The sequence below is a fragment of the Eleutherodactylus coqui genome, chromosome 13 (assembly GCF_035609145.1).
Source record: "Eleutherodactylus coqui strain aEleCoq1 chromosome 13, aEleCoq1.hap1, whole genome shotgun sequence".
NCBI lineage: Eukaryota > Metazoa > Chordata > Amphibia > Anura > Eleutherodactylidae > Eleutherodactylus > Eleutherodactylus coqui.
This window is the reverse complement of record NC_089849.1, coordinates 25,149,584-25,166,340: the sequence shown is the minus strand read 5'-3', so window position 1 is coordinate 25,166,340 and position 16,757 is coordinate 25,149,584.

The following is a 16,757-nucleotide window of genomic DNA, read 5'->3' as shown; positions in this document are numbered from 1 at the left end:
CATGGTACTCAGAACTGTTTGTGACTGCATTAATTCTCCGCTGAGAGTCATTCCGGTGTGTGTAGGAATGGTGGTGTCACCCTTGACAACTACAATCCCTGTTATCCTGTTAGTGAGCATTCCCTATCCTAGGGGTGTCCTTGGTGGCTTGTAGTGATACTCTGGCCTTGGCTGCGGTAACTCCCTCCGGGAAGGAGTCTAGTAAGTGCCACCATGACAAGCCATCACTTTACTCCAAGCTCCCCACGCATGTCACACTGTACTTTTCTCAGCAGATTCAGTGAATACTTTAACCCCTTACGAACATGGCCATTTTTTTTGGTTTCTCCTCCCAACCTTCAAAAGATTATTTCTCTATTATAATAACTCTATTTTCCCACTAACATAGCTATCTAAGGGCTTGTTTTTTTACATCACATGCTGTATCTTTCAATGGTAATATTTAATGTACCATATAATGTACTTTAGAACATCTAAAAATGTTAAAAATTCTAACCGGAGTAAACGGGGAAAAAAATGTAATTTCACCATATTGAAAGGGAGGGGGTATTGTTTTTACGGTGAAATTCTGTGGGCCAATGTGCTTACAATTATACAAAAAGTCTATTTAGATTTATTTGTTTTTTGAAGTATCTACTTAAAAAAAACAACTAAATATTTTCGGTCGCCATCTTCTGACCACCATAACTATTTTTTTATTTCCATAAAACTCCAGTGTTGTGTATTTTTTTCCTGCTCGCCTCTACTGTTCTTTTTTTTTGATAGATTGGACTTTTATGGACATGGCAATTCAAAAATTTTTATTTTTTTTCATGATTTTATTAGAAATACAGGAAAAAGGTTGTTTTTTTACTTTAAATATCTTTTATTTTTTACAATAATAATCTTTATTTCAACTTATTTTTTAGTTCCCATGATTAGATAGTTCATATACTGTATATCATTTCTGCCAGCCTTCTATTAGGACAGGCCACAGGCACGTTCTAGAAGGCAGAAATACATGGCAGCCTTGGGGGCCTTTAGAAGCCAACTGAATGGCACCTCGTGATCTTCTCATGGGTGGTTGTTTGGGACTCCTGAACTCCGATCAGCGCATTTAAATGCCGCTTTCAAAATTGACCTAAAAAATTCTCTTCGGTGGACAATAAGAAGTCTCTTGTAGGTGCGGGCGCTGTCATGTAGGGGGACACCCAATCAGTGATCGCCATGTGATAATTTCCCTTTATTACATCTAGAGGCTCACAATAAACAGTAAAAGATTCATTACAGCTCCTTGGCAACCCGCACCGTCTGGCTAAAAATAAAGTCTTGTCCTGTGGATAAAAAAGCTGTCCGCTTTTCGCATGTTAATTAGCCGGGATGCGGCGGCGTTCATTACTCTGTATATTTTATTGTCCCCCTATTAGTAGATTTGCTGTAATCACATCTCACTGCTATTGAGCGCAACACAAAGACTCTGCTCTTATCTTCACCTTTGTGGATATCTTTCAGTCTGCCATTATCACATCTCATAGCCCACCGCTTGCTATATGTGTAAAAACTATATATCAACCATTACTCAGTGTCTCTTGTCTTGCGGGGGTGTGTGGACTCCTGCAACTACAAGGGTCTGTCCAGACTGGGCGGACATTGCTGCAGAATGTCTATAGCAGACCTGCAGCGCAAAATCCACGCAAATCTGTGCCGTTTGATGTGGATTTTGGTCCGGAATTCACTCCTTTATTTGAAGAGGTGGAAATCTGCTGCAGCAAGTCGATATGCTGCAGATTTAAATTCTGCAACGCATGTCAATTTTCGCATACATTTTGGGTAGAGATGAGCGAACGTGCTCGGCCACGCCCCTTTTTCGCCCGAATACCGCGATTTCCGAGTACTTCCGTACTCGGGCGAAAAAATTCGGGGGGCGCCGTGGCGGCACGGGGGGTAGCAGTGGGGAGTGGGGGGGAGATGGAGAGAGAGAGGGCTCCCCCCTGTTCCCCGCTGCTACCCCCCGCACCGCCACGCCTCTCCCCGCCCCCCGAATCTTTTCACCCGAGTACTGAAGTACTCGAAAATGGCGGTACTCGGGTGCGTAAGTACTCGAAACGAGTACGTTCGCTCATCTCTAATTTTGGGCAGATTTTCTCCGCAGTGCATGAACCAGACTTTGAAAATCTTGCTCTATACTGTAAATGCTGCAGATTGACCGTGCAGAAAATCCGCATGGAAAATCTGCAGCAAATCTGCCCTGTGTGGACTTACCCTTAGGCCTCGAACGAGTAGTGCCTTAGCCGAGTATCTCCCCGCTCGTCTCTAAAGATTCGGGGGCCGGCGGGGGGGGGGGGGGCAGGGGCGGGGAGCGGTGGGGAAAGTGGGGAGGAACGGAGGGGAGATCTCTCTCTCCTTTCCCCCCCCCCTCCCGTTCCCCCGCCCAGCCGCAACTCACCTGTCACCCGCGCCGGCCCCCGAATCTTTAGAGACGAGCTGGGAGATACTCGGCTAAGGCACTACTCACTCGAGTAATGTGCCTTAGCGAGTATACTCGCTCATCTCTAATTGTTATGCCTCATTTACTGATCCATAAAATAATGGAAGCCTAGTCATAATATGACTTTAATGTATAAATAAAATGTGCTTATATCACTATCAATAATAGTAGAATTAGAGCTCAAGAAGCAACGACTCTAAACTCATAGCAGCGGCGAACGTAGAGTTAAACTACAAATAACCTTGAGCGTAAAGGTAAAACTGCTGAAGGATGTGCAGATCGGAGTGTGGGTGCATGTCTTAGAAACACATTTTTTATGTACTGTACTTTGATATTTTAAGCATGTGGGAGTATATGTTACTACATTAGAATTAGAGAAATGATATCACACTGAAAAAAGTTTTTTTTTCTTTAGTTTCATAAATATAATTAAGTGGGTTTGCAGAAGTTTGAAGTTTAAAGTGTTTTACTGTATATTTTACAGCCCACATTTAGCAATTACAGCAACTGTGTGCAACTATTAGATCTTGTAGAATCTCTTAAGACATTATGTGGAAACGTGCCTCCCAATGTACAACACATCACTGATTGTTCAATACAAGTCATTAGTAACTTATTCAAAGAGCATGTGTGGGGGCTTCGGTTGGGGGATCGGTGAGGAGTGGGAGGGGTAAATCTCAGGGATGTTTTTCAAGGCAAGAGGAGAGTTTAATATTGGGGTCTGCTGCTTGGAGAGATGAGAAGTGAATGAAGGCAGAAACATGATGTTACACAACTGAGTGTCTTCGGAATCCTGCCAGCATAGAAATGTATGCTTACTCACTGTAGGGGGGTAAATTGAGTCTTGGGGTGAGTTAATGTTCAAAAGTTGAGATGACTGGTCTGTTGTCTCCTCCCTACATGAACCATCAAAAAACTAGTTGTATCTGCTTAACAAATTGGGGTGGGTTTTTAATGGGGAATGTTTGGAATAGATAAAGGAATCATTGAACAATATACATTTTTAGGGCACTTATTCGCCCCAAACCAGGACAGGTATTTATTAAGTAGATATTTAAGTCTCGCATCATCCACTTCGGCAGTTCAGTTGGTATAAGAAAGACAGGTCTGCGGATATGTTCACTACTAAATATTGGAAAGAGGGCAGAGGCTATTTAAAGTAAAATTGTTTCTGATAGTAATCAACCTGGAGAGGAGACCGTCTGTACGTATTTGTGCTGATGCGTCAACACACAGGCAAGGATAAGATCTCGGTTAGAAACTTGGGGCCAAGCCCGAGTTGTTCAAAGGAGGACTGGAGGAAGCGCCAATGTACCCAGTCAATTCTTTTTTAGCATCAACTGCTAGAAGGCAATTACTTCAGTATTAGTCAATAGTGTGGGAGGTCCCTCACAGGTTTCATCTAGCTGACAGGATTCCCTTTTTGCTATCAATTGTGGTCAGATGTTTTATGCATTTGAATATCTAAGTGCAAGAAAATACAGAACATACTTACATATGCCACGCTTGGACAGTTGTAAAGTGATCTAGCACTATTGTAAATAGCTATTAGCAAAAAAACTTTTCTGCGCTCAAAGAATTGTTCGTTTCAACAAGTGATGGTTGTCCAATAAAAAAAAGGGGTTACACTTACTCAGGAGGAGGGGGGTATGATGACAAAAAGCCCCCTCCTTGAAGTGATGTCTCCTTTCTGTCCAAGTAAACGTCACGTTCCAAGCGTTAGATAGGATAATATCACTTTTTTATTCCAATATACGATAAAACGGGCAACGCGTTTCTGTGCTTCTCAAGCCATATTTAGGTAGTACAATAGACATACCTTGTAATACTATATAAAATGTTGATAATCTGTAGTTTTCATTTACTAATCCCTCATCTTTGGTATGAATAGACAAATAAAATCAACTTGTAAGCTATGCCTATAGACATTACATGAGGCTTACCCTTTGGTCCTGGCCAATTAACTGCAACTCTCCTATACAGTATGTGTTCAGGGCTTACTATTTATGACAGACCATCATGAAGTAACACATAATTGGCATGGCTACTACTGTGTGATCTAGGACCATAGACAACTTGTCATCCAAGAACAGGACATCCTATACTGTTGCCCAATTTTCTACCATCTTGACATGTTGTCCCACACATTGTACACATTTATTAGGTAGCCTATTGCAATCCCCAAAGGAGGGGGGATTCAAAAACAGAGTCACCACACTATTTGTGACTTCCACACATGCCCTTTTTGTCCAGGAGGGATAACAGTCTAACAGCATTTTCTTGGGCAAATGAGATGGCAGGATGATGCCCAGTCCATGATTGATCAAGAACCAACCAGGGGTCACCAAGCCATGTTCCAACAATTATTGGGGCAGTTGTGCTCTGGTGTTTTTGTGATAACACAGGGGCACCAAGAATGTTATTAAAACATGACCTGATCTCCTCCATAATGAGTAGTATACATACAAAAAGGCTTAGTGGAGGCGTATGAGTACCTATTCAACAATTATTCCGTTTTTCTTGATTCTTAACAAACTTATTGTCGCAATTATTTTCCAACATATTATTTAAGTCCAAACCCGGGGTATTAGAACCATAATTTAAAGGATATACATGGTTCTAGTGGGTATTTGATTCTTCTTTTTGGACGGAGACTTACATACAATGGTTGACATGGACCCAATTATCTTTGCCTTTCAATTTGACTGAAGTGGTAGTCATCACCTCAACTGGTATGGTCCATCAAAATTGGTCCTTTTGATGGACCATACCAGTTGAGGTGATGGTCCATCAAAAGGACCAATTTTGTTGGTCCTTTTGAGGACAACCCAGTCACCTGAAAACAGAACTATGCGACTCCTCTTTTGAGTCTAGATCTAGAATCGAGGAATATACACATTTATAAGTGACAGTTAACTCCTATCATAAAGCATTCACATAGGAAGTGACATCCTCATGCCAGGACAGGAGGAAGTTTAGGTCTGTTACAGGTGCCCTACCAATTAAAACTTCATAGGGGCTCAACTCAGTCTTACGATTAGGCACAGGTCTGACTGAGTAGGGGGCTATTAAAATGTGTACCTGGCTCCCTATATACACATACATAATTACTTCATTTGACTATTTCTTTAGCCATAGTTTTGGTGCTGATATCTTTATTTTATTTTAAAAGCCATGCCTCTAGCCGAGAAGAGGTCTATGCAAACCAATATAAACTCCAAAACACCTACCTCTGTATGCAGTCAATCCGCAGTCACTGAAACAGATAGTCTGGCCCTGAAGTAAGAGCGAGGAGGTACTTTGACCAATTGGCCTGGATTATGATGGGCGCATACCATGCAGCCCTATACAAACCATATCACAGCCATGTTGAACCCTGGGGTAATCCAAGCAGAAGACGCTATACCACACAGTACCTCCTTGGATTGATCGGTTAGCTCATGGCTCAGGTTTGACACCTTGTAGTAGAACTGCAGTCAGCATTAAATTGTTATTTAATGGCTGCCTATTGTGCGGGACCTCAGGGGGTACTGAGGCGTAAGGAGAAACAGCCCCTTTTTTGAGCTTGACCAAAACAGAAGCTTCCCAATTTCTGTTTTGCTGGTCTCCCATAGCATTTATGGGACCTGAGTATCAGACCCCTTGGACACAAGGGGCCCAATGTTGGCCATTACCAACAGAAGTGATCCAACACCTATTAGCTATTATCACCTACTGCCATGTCCTCATTATTTCAAGGCACCTTTGTACAGAATTGCGCAAGGATCCTGTGTGTGACCAGTAGTTCCGAAAGTCAAGAGGAACTGGGAGCAAGGAGTACCAAAGGGGCTGTCTAGTTATGGGCGACCGATGGCCCACCTCAGGAAAGGCCAAGAATAGCTGCTCGCTGGGCAGCTTCACTTCGGCATTCTGCCAGATTACAATGGACCAAGTTCCCATTGAAAGAAATGAAATTTGTGCCATATGGCTCATCAGTTTCTAATTGCATCCCTACTATTGAGTAATATTATATTACTGATGTCAGTTGATTAAATGGCTATTTCTGAAGTCTGAACGTAGACTGCAATGTTTTATTTATACACAATCTGTATCATACCAACAAAACTCACTTTTTATGCTTCTTGCTTCAAATACATGCACTGTAACCCTCCCTTTTCTAGACAAGTCTATGTCACTGCTTATCCTGAACTTCTAGGTTCATGAATAGAATTCCTGAGCTTCAGTGAAGACTGACACTTAAAATAAGCAAAGGCATAGGAAAGAGGGAGCAGTAAGTGAGGGTGAAATTGTGCAAAATTAAGCTGATCAGAGCAGATTTTGGTTTTAATAAGATAAAACATAACAATAATATCTGAAAATAGCCTGAATAATTCCCATAATTCACCCTCGAATTCCTTTGAATCAATTTGCAGGACTAAATGCAGAAAACGTATCATTCCATACTTAATCTTATATGTATATTTCCCTCTGGATCTATATAATGATAACTATTCTATAATTATTTGCGCCTGTATTTGATTAGTCTGCTTTACTTATTCCAGTCTGTAGCTTCCACTTGTTTATCATTAGAGATGAGCGAGCATACTCGGTAAGGCGATATACTCGAGAGAACATCGCCTTTTTCGAATACCTGCTGGCTCATCCCTGAAGATTCGGGGAAGGGGGGGGGGGGTGCAGGGGTGAGCGGGAGGTTGCGGAGGGGATCGGGAGGGAGAAAGAGAGGGGCACTCATAGGCACTGCAATGGCCTCCATTAAAACTGGTCACATATTTCTAGATCAAGACAACCTGGAAATAGAATAGAATATTAGCAGATGCCTTTGTAGATATTTTCGCTATTGTTTTTAAAATTGCCCCTCATATCTGCCCACGATACCATCCCATATGGGCCATACCCACTCTTAACAAGCACATTAACTGTTCACCCACCTCAGACCTGAGGGTGACAGTACCGTCAGGTGAGAAGTGGAAGGTCTGTAGCACTTCTGCAGTGTTGCTGACTGGGCATTGTGCCCGAATCTTATGCATGGGGAGACAATTTTGCCCCACCCTCCCTAGTCGATATCTAATCCCCCCAGCTTCACTTCCATTAATTCCCCCCAATGTGCTTAAAATCTGCCCCTAACAACCACATGCGGATCCACTGCCGAAACATATGTGGTGTTAGGGATGAAATCTGCTGTGTGGACATACCTGTACTCTGCAGGTCACTAAAATGGAACATTCGTTGCTTGGTACCAACAGGTTATAGCCGGTCACGGGGGCTCACAGCAGCGGGGCACCCTGCGCTCAGCCTATTGTCTGCGGACCTTTCTAACTAAAAGGAGTTTTCCAAAGCCAACTTGTGGCTATAAAAGAGTTTTCCCTTACAGCATTGATGACCAAGATATAACAATAAGGTCCGATGACTACTTTTTCAAGTAAAATATATCTCACACTGTAGAATGAAAAATGGAGAAAATTAAATCTATATACTTGATTTTAGAATTCAGGGTGTTCAAAATTCTATTGTATCATTAACCGAATGGTCTAAAACCATTTTTTTCCTGTCGGATTCCCCATGAATACATCAGAAGATATTGCCATGCCAGAGGAGTAACTTGAAGCTCCCGGGCCCCGATGCAAAACCTGTAATGGGGCCCACAACTATAATGCTTTACTTATAGTACTGGGCTCCCTATATGGAGAAGAGAAACCTTATGAGCCCCCTAAGACTCCTGGGCCCGGGTGCAACCGCATCCCCTATAGTTACGCCCCTGGCCATGCCCCAACCAACACCCTATTGCAGTAGAGAGGTGCTGTACCATATGACAGCACACTGAGTGCCTAGAGCTCCCAGGTGTGGAGTCCACAGCCACAAGCATATGGGCCTTATCTTCAGTTGAAAATTGGGCTCATTGATATATAAGCTTGCTTATATAATTAGCAAGGATATACACACACAAATATACAATGGTAGGGGATAAAAATTCCCATTTGCATGCATCATCTTATAAAATTTGCCACTATCTTCCCTTCCCCCTTTCCAAATTCAGCGAAAGGAGTGCGGGAAGAAGTGTACCCTGGGACGCCAAATCTAGCTGTATTTGGAACTATGGAACTATTTTAATTGTCATGTGAGGGTTCTAGCAGGACGGTTTCATTAATTCGTGCTCAATGCAGAATTCCTGTGCATTCCATAACATTAAAAGTCCTACAAATAATAGTTGACTACTAGTAACCCTTTAATGACCAAGACTGTTTGCACCTTAACGACCAAGTCAAATTTTGGAAAACTAGCATGTTTCACTTTAACATAGAATAACTCCGTAAAGGTTTTGCATATCCAAGTGATCCTGACATTGTTTTTTTGCCACATGTTGTACTTCATTTAGGTGGTAAGAATAGTCCGATAGAATTTGTGTATATTTATTAAAAGTGCCAAAATTGGGAAAATGTAAAAGCAAAAATTGTTATTTTTTCATATTTTCAACTGCAATATCTCAAATACAGTATGTGCAAACATACTGTGCAGGTTTTTATAACATATATATTTCCATCTGTTTACTTTATTCTGGAGGCACATTTGAAAAACTTTAGTTTGTTTTTATCCATTTAGGAGATGTACAAATTTAACATTGATTATCAACATTTTGAGGAACACTTTGTTTTCCTACATCAAGCCAAGATTGCAGACTCATAGGTGTCAGAATGATAGAAACCCCCACAAATGACCCCATTTTAAAAACTACACCCCTTAATGTATTCACTGGGGGGGGGGTCAGGAGTATTTTGATCCCTCAGTTTTTTTTCAAGAGTTAATGAAATTTGGAGGCGAAAAAATAAAATGGATAACGGTGATCATGTGACCGGGAACCGCATACAGCAGTCCCTGGTGACTCTCAACCGTGTGCAGGAGGTCTTAAATTTGCCAAGCTCTCCAGTCTTCTGTGCATGCACGCCCCCACGGCGCATGCGCAAAAGCCCGTAGCAGGTCCAGATTGCTGATGGACATCACGGAGTACCGGTGTAAGTATTCTCAGCTGCCCTATGCATCTGATTCATGAGGGCAGCTGAAACTTTAATTCTTTTTCACTTTTTTGAATTTTTCTGTGATTGCCAGTATCCAATGGATACCGGCAATCACGGGCCCGGGGTCCTCATTCAAAATAAGTTGTGATCCAGAATTCTTATAATAATAATCATTATTTATATAGCACCAACATATTCCGCAGAGCTTATATGGCAGGGGGAAACAAACACAACCACGATAACATGTAGTAATCAATGGATGAAAACCGTAGTGGTGAGGGTCCTGTTCCAATGAGCTTACATACTACAAGTAATGGGGTGATACAGAAGGTAAAGGGGCTGGAGATGTGCACGGTATGGCAAGGTGGAGAGTGTGGGATGCTATACTCATAGACAATGGTCAAATTGTGACTGCAGAGGGTGGTTGATTGAGGCTAGCAGGGATTGCAGTTGGTAGGACAAGGAGCATGTTATCAGGTGGACTAAAGAGGGATTGGGTTTAGGGCATGTGGTATGCCTCCCTAAAAGGTGCGTTTTTAGAGCATGCCTGAAGTTTAGTGTGCCTGGGATTGCTCGGATAGTTTTGGGTAGCGTGTTCCAGAGGACAGGTGCTGCTCTGGAGAAGTCTTGGAAGTGGGAAAGAGAGGTTCAAATTAAAGGGGAGCTTGAGGCCCATTTAGACACAACGATTAACGCTCAAAATTAGCTCAAAAGTCATCTTTTGAGCGATATCGTTGTGTAACTGCACTGACATTGTGCAGTTTTCAAGTTTTCGTTAACGAATCGCTGATCGTTGTCTTTCAGCATGCTGAAAGACAACAATCAGCTTATCAGTAATTCACAGCGGGATACAGCTGATACTATTGTTTCAGCTATATCCGTCTCCATGAACACAGCCGGGGTATGAAGAACACAGCAGTCCAGCTGTGTTCTTCATACTCCGCATGGAGCGCACAGCTGTATACCAGCTGAGCGCTCCACGAAAAGCTGGGGTATGAAGAACACAGTGGTCCAGCTGTGTTTTGCATGCTCCCCTTGGAGCACTCGGCTGAGTGCTCCGAGCAGAGAACAGCTGGATTCTGCATACCCCGCTTGGAACGCAAGGTGATCGCTCAACATTTGAGCATTCACCTTGCCCTGTAAATGCACACAACGATTATCGCTCAAAAGCCTCTCAAAAGACGTAATCGTTGTGTCTAAACTAGGCTTTAGTCTGATTTTGTTAGCGGGGCAGAGGGCGCAGGTTGGCTGATGGATTGAGATAAGGGAAGCAATGTTATTTTAAAAGTCCTCTCTCTTTTGACCCGTGTTCCATGTTTGATAAAGACCCCTCTCATTATGCATTTAAATGCTTTCCACTGGACTCTTAAGGGAGTTGGGTCAGAGGAGTGATGCACAAGAAAGTCACGTATAGTGCCACGTACGTCAGAGCAACAGAGTCTTTCAGGAGATTGTCATTTAGGTGACGATTCCAAGGTCTCGTTTTGGCATTAGGGATGGTCAAAGAGAGAAATACTGGGGCGTGATCTGACTCAAGTGCATTTCCAATAGAGGCCTTTGGGTTCCATGTCAAAGCAGAGTGGCTCAATAGAAACAAATGTGTGCGACTGTATGATTGGTGGGTGAGGGAGAAATGCGTGTAATCTCTATCTCTGGAATGTAGTAGCCACCATATGTCTACCAGCTGAAGTTGTTGAAGGAACTTAGTGAATGATCTCAGTTGCTTAGAAGGGCATGTTCCGTGAGATGTAGAGCAATTCACAGTTGGGTCAAGTTGGAAATTAAAGTTGCCCCCTAGAACTGCCACCCCCTGTACAAAGTCTGACAGTCAAGCTAAAGGGCCATCTAGACACAACGATTATCGCTCAAAAGACATCTTTCACTTTTCTGCCGAACGATGAACAACTTATCCCAAGTTTAATCTTAATGAAAACAAACCAGCATCGGGGTCAATAAGGGTGTCCAGGACCTCATGTGGGGTTACCTTATGAATAGCGACTGAGACTCCTCTATATTTCGCAGTGGGATTTGTGCTGTGGAACCATGTGGTATAACACCTATCGTGGATGGTATGGATGTGCCCAGATCAGAGATCTCTATTTCTGCATTTGATACAACTTTTGTTTTCGTTTTTGTGCAACATTAAGGCCACTCTCACAAATGGCCCCAGCAAAGCGCCGCAATTTAAATCGTGGTGTTTGCTGCAATTTTGCTTTTTTTTCGGAGGCAGTGTTCCTGTCTCTGACAGAGGCTTTAGGGCACCCCATCATTGATGAGGTGTGCTAAATGCAAAACACAGAACAGACAGCGCTCAAAAATCGCAGCGCTAGAAAGTGCCGCGTTCAAGCACATCTCTGCAAGGCTTCATTGAAATCAATGAGAGCGTTATACCGCGACTTTCAAATCGCCGCACTAATTGCGAAAAAAAAGTCTGTGTGAGAGTAGCCTCGTCCTCCTCTGTGGGCCCTGTCATGGGCACAGAAGAAGGTCAGAGGACAGTATGAAAGGGAGAACAGGTCACTCCAAGAAGGTGAAAGCTGCGAAAGGTGGAAGATCTTGTGGGTGACAGAGTTCTTCTATGTGGCCCTCGTGTCAAGCATGGAGTTGAAGGGGAAATCCCCAGGAGTAGGTCAGGTTGTGGTGACGGGATTCCTCAAGCAGAGGCCGTAGAGCCCCATCGTTTTTGGGTTTTGGAGGTCTGGTAGTAATTATTGTCCTTGATAAAGAACAGGCCGTCGATCCCATGCTTTATGCACAATTTATTCCTTCAGTTGGTATCTGTGGATTCGACAAGAATCTCAAGGGTGGTTTGGATCTGAAGGTTGCAGTCCTAAGGATTGGTGAAACATGTCTATTTTCAATGCGGTATCCCAAGGTACTTCAAAGAAGTCATTGAACACATGGAGGAGGGTCTCCTCCAGGTGCTGCTCATCAATCGTCTTAGTCAGGAAGCGGACAATTCACCGGATGACAGGAGCGTGCGTTAGTGCTTTTGGACAGTGGTGAGAGCATCCCCTTTTGTTGTTCCCCATTGTACTTGGAGAGAAGGCATTGTGGAGTCTTTAGGTGGGATGGAGGCCTATCTTCGAGCAGGAGCTGAAGAAAGAAGTATCTTCACTCCGCCATAGCTAGGCCATGCCCCCATTTCACAATTTTGTGATACAGAATTTCACAGATTGGTGAACCTCTGACCATCTTTACTTCTGGGAGACTCTGCCTCTCTAACATGCTCTTGTTATACACAGTCCTGTGACTTAGTAGAAAATTGACCCTCCAGCTGTTTTTCATTTGTGCCATTTACTTTTCCAGCCTTTTGTTAACCCTGTCCCAACTTTTTTGAGATGTGTTGCTGCCATCAGTTTCTAAATTAGTTAATTTATTTAAATGAAATAGAAACATTGGGAATAAAATATGGTTAGATGAGATTTCCAAATCAATGCATTCTTTTTTCTTTACAATTACTTACATTTTACACAGCGTCCCAACTTTCTTGGTATTAGGGTTGTACAAACATCTCCCATATTGCGGACATACTTAAAGGGAGTCTGTCAGCTCAAACTTGCTGTCCAAACTGCAGGCCTCATGTTGTAGAGCAGGAGGAGCTGAGCAGACTGATATATAGTTTATGAGAAACAATTCAGTGTAACTTGTATTTTATTCATTTAAACCTTTGCTCATTCTGAGCTGAACAATCCAATAGGTTGTCCTATCAGTGATTGACAGATTTTTGTATAGGAGTATACATATAGGGGTAGCTGACAATCACTAATAGAGCCGCCCATTGGATTGTTCTGCTGAGAATGTGCAGAGGTTTACATGAATAATATACAAGTTACACTGAATCTTTCCCCATAAAACTACACATTATTCTGCTCAGCTTCTCCGGCTCTATAACATCATGCCTGCAGTTTGAACAGCAAGTTCAGGCTGACAGATTCCTTTTACCAAATGCTACCGCACAGACAGAGGTACAGTGTAGAATTAAACAAGGATACTTCCTGCAGGAAAATCATTAGAAATTAATTTGTTTGGGTATGGGTTGTGTCAGTTTGGGCTTGACTGTGCATTTGGTCTTCTTTGACTCTGATAGATGTGTCAACTGCTGGTGTATACCTAGGGGGCAATTAGTTCCTTTCTGGCCTGGGTTCTGTGCTGGTTAGAGATGAGCAAGCACCCAAATGCTCGGGTCCGCGTTATTCGAGTTGAGTTTTCTTAAAATTCGAGAGCTCTACTCGAGTAACGAATCCCACTGACTACAATGGGAGACTCGAGCATTTTTGTATGTGGGACGCCGGGTGCCGAGCTTTTTTTTTTTTTTTTCTAGGTTCCTCTCTCTCTCACAGAGGGGAGGAGCCAAAAACTGGGGCGAGGTCAAACACGGTTCGATGCTCGTTTGAGTAACGGGCACCATCAAGTACGCTAATACTCGAACGAGCATCAAGCTCGGCGGAGTATGTTCGTTCAACTCTAGTGCTGGTCAATTTCAGTTCAGTCTCCTTCTGTTGTGGAGTGAGGTTCTCTCTGCATCTTTCTGTGGTTCTTTCAACAGCTCTTCACATAAGTTCAGAGATTAATTACTGAGATTTATGCTTTGAAGTTTTGGTCTACTCATGGTGGTTTTTCCTTTGTCAGTTATCAGGGTTAGTGAGTGGCACAGGCAGGAGGCTGGATGCGTCCTTATCAGGGCGGGCCATCCATGAGTAGGTAGGGCTGAACATTGCCTGAGCGTTTAGATTTTGATTTGCAGTTATTGCACGCATGAAGCAGACATGACTGTATGAACTAGAGAGAACAGAATTGAGGATATTTTTCCTGCTTATCTTTCCATGTATTGTATGCAAAAATGATAATGATTATAATCACTGTAAAATACCTCCTCCATGTCTAGCTTTTCTTCACTTGATTTAACTCCTTAGGGCCTATTTTGGACCTAAGTATGTGAGAATATTTGGGTATTTTCATTTCCGCTTTTTTTTAAAGCATTTGTCATACAGGATAAAAAAAGTGTGTTTAATTTATTGTTTGGGTTGTTACTAGAGATGAGCGAGCATACCCGTTAAAGCAAATTACTCGAGCAAGTATCGCCATTTTCAAGTACATGCCTGCTTGCCCGAAAAGATTCGGGGGACGGGGAGCGGCGGGGGAGAGCGGGGAGGAACGAGGGGGGGGGGGAGGGAGATATCTCTCTCTTTCCCCTGCGCCGCCCTGCTCACTCCCAAAACCCACTGCTACCCCCGTTGGCCCCCAAATCATTTCAGATGAGCAGGCATGTACTCGCTTGAGTAATTTGCCTTAACGAGTACGCTCACTCATCTCTAGTTGTTACTGATGCGATGATACCAAACATGTGTTTTTTTTATTTTTTAAACAAAGTGGAAATGTACTGAAATAAGGGTTATTTTATTATTCTTTTAAAATATTTTTTGTGACATTTAAAAATAAAAAAAATGTATGTCTCCATTGGGGACTTGAACCTGTGATCTCATGATTGCCTGGATAATACACTACAGCACTGTACTGCTACTTTATCACTATACTTGCCTATGGCAAGCCCTTGCAGACCCAGAAGCCATTGACTGGCATCCAGTTGCCATCATTGGCCCTCCCTCATTTCACGGCAGAGCGCCCTCTCCCTGTTAACCTTGTACATGTCGCAATCAATATAAATTGTGGCATGTAAAGGCGTAACAGAGGGCATCAGTGTTCTTTCTCGTGAACCCTCTCCTTCTCAGTGTGTATATATATACGTCCTAGGTCGAGAAGACGTTAATATATTGTAGAGGACTAGAATTAAAGACCTGCCTTCTTTTTCTAGAACCAGTGCAGAGTGTGTCCATAGGTTATGTCTGGTATTGTAGTATTCATGTGAATGGGGTTGAGTTACAATATCAATGTAGACAAGAGTATAGTGTTTTTTGTTTTTTTTTAAAAAAAGCAGCAGCTATTTTGCCAGTCCAAGATAACCTATGCTAGCCAAAAGTTTTAGACAGCAACGTCGTGAATGACTTGGCTTGTGAAGGCATTCCCCAGGGACGCCAATGGATGAAGTACACCAATAACTGCACCCGGTCATACAGGAAAAAAATTAAACACATTAGGGCACATAAAGTCAGTAGAAAAAAGTCTAAAAAAAATCAGTATTTATGGAAATCTGAGCTCTACAGTGTATGGCTAACATAAGTCCAGACATCCAGATACTTTAGGAATAATATAACAAAGCATAAATTAAAGGGACTGTCCTACATCAGAGACTTATCATCCATAGAATAGGTAATAAATGTCTGAACTCTGTGGGCCCCTTTATTGGAACTCCGAATAATCATCAGGCTTTGGGAGCCCAGTAATCAAATATTTATCACCTACCCTGTGGGACAACCCCTTAAAGTGTTTATGTATATTTCTAAAGCTGTCAATGCCAACATTATCTCTATTGTTTCTACTGGGTAGAGAGGGGGGCAGCTTGTGAGTAGACTTCTAGGCCATGCAATGCTTCTCTGGGAAATTCAGTATGCAAATGGGAGATGGTACAATGTCTCTGCAGTGCCACCTGCTGGTAGGCAGCTTCCCTGTAAATCTATGTCCGACCTTCTAATAGGCCTTGTAAGATAATGAAGAATATAAGACAGAGTCTTCTCCAGAAGGAAAAGCTAACTAAGTCCAGACAGACTATTTCAGGGTTTTCTGATATCTTTTCCTTCTGTAGAAGACTCTGCTTTTAGCTTATATGCTACTTTACAAGACCTGTTAGAAGGTTGGACACTGACTAATAAGGCAGTTTGCTTCTTATAGCCGATACGGCAGAGGCAATATACCATCTCCCATTTCATCGTACAGTAAAGGAATCACAGAAGCTACATGGTCAGTCATGTCAATCCACTTAAAGAAGAGTACAATGAGTATCCGATCTAAGGGCTCATGAACACAGCCAGATTACAGTTCAGTTTTGTCCAGAGCCAGAATAGTGGTACTATAGAGGGCCATGAGACTCCTACTGTACCTCCGTGTACTTCTAATTTCATACTCAGTTTTTTCCATATGAATTCAAGAGGAAAAAACAATTGGTGCTCTACAGAGATGAGCGAGCATACTCGTTAAGGACAAATACTCGAGCGAGTACCTGCCTGCTCGTTAGAAAAGATTCAGGTGCAGGCGGGGAGCGGCGGGGGAGAGCGGGGGGGAACGGGGGTAGATCTCTCGCCTGCTCACTCCCGCAACACATGGCTCACCCCCGCCGGCACCCGAATCTTTTCTCACGAGCGGGCAGGTACTCGAAAAGGACA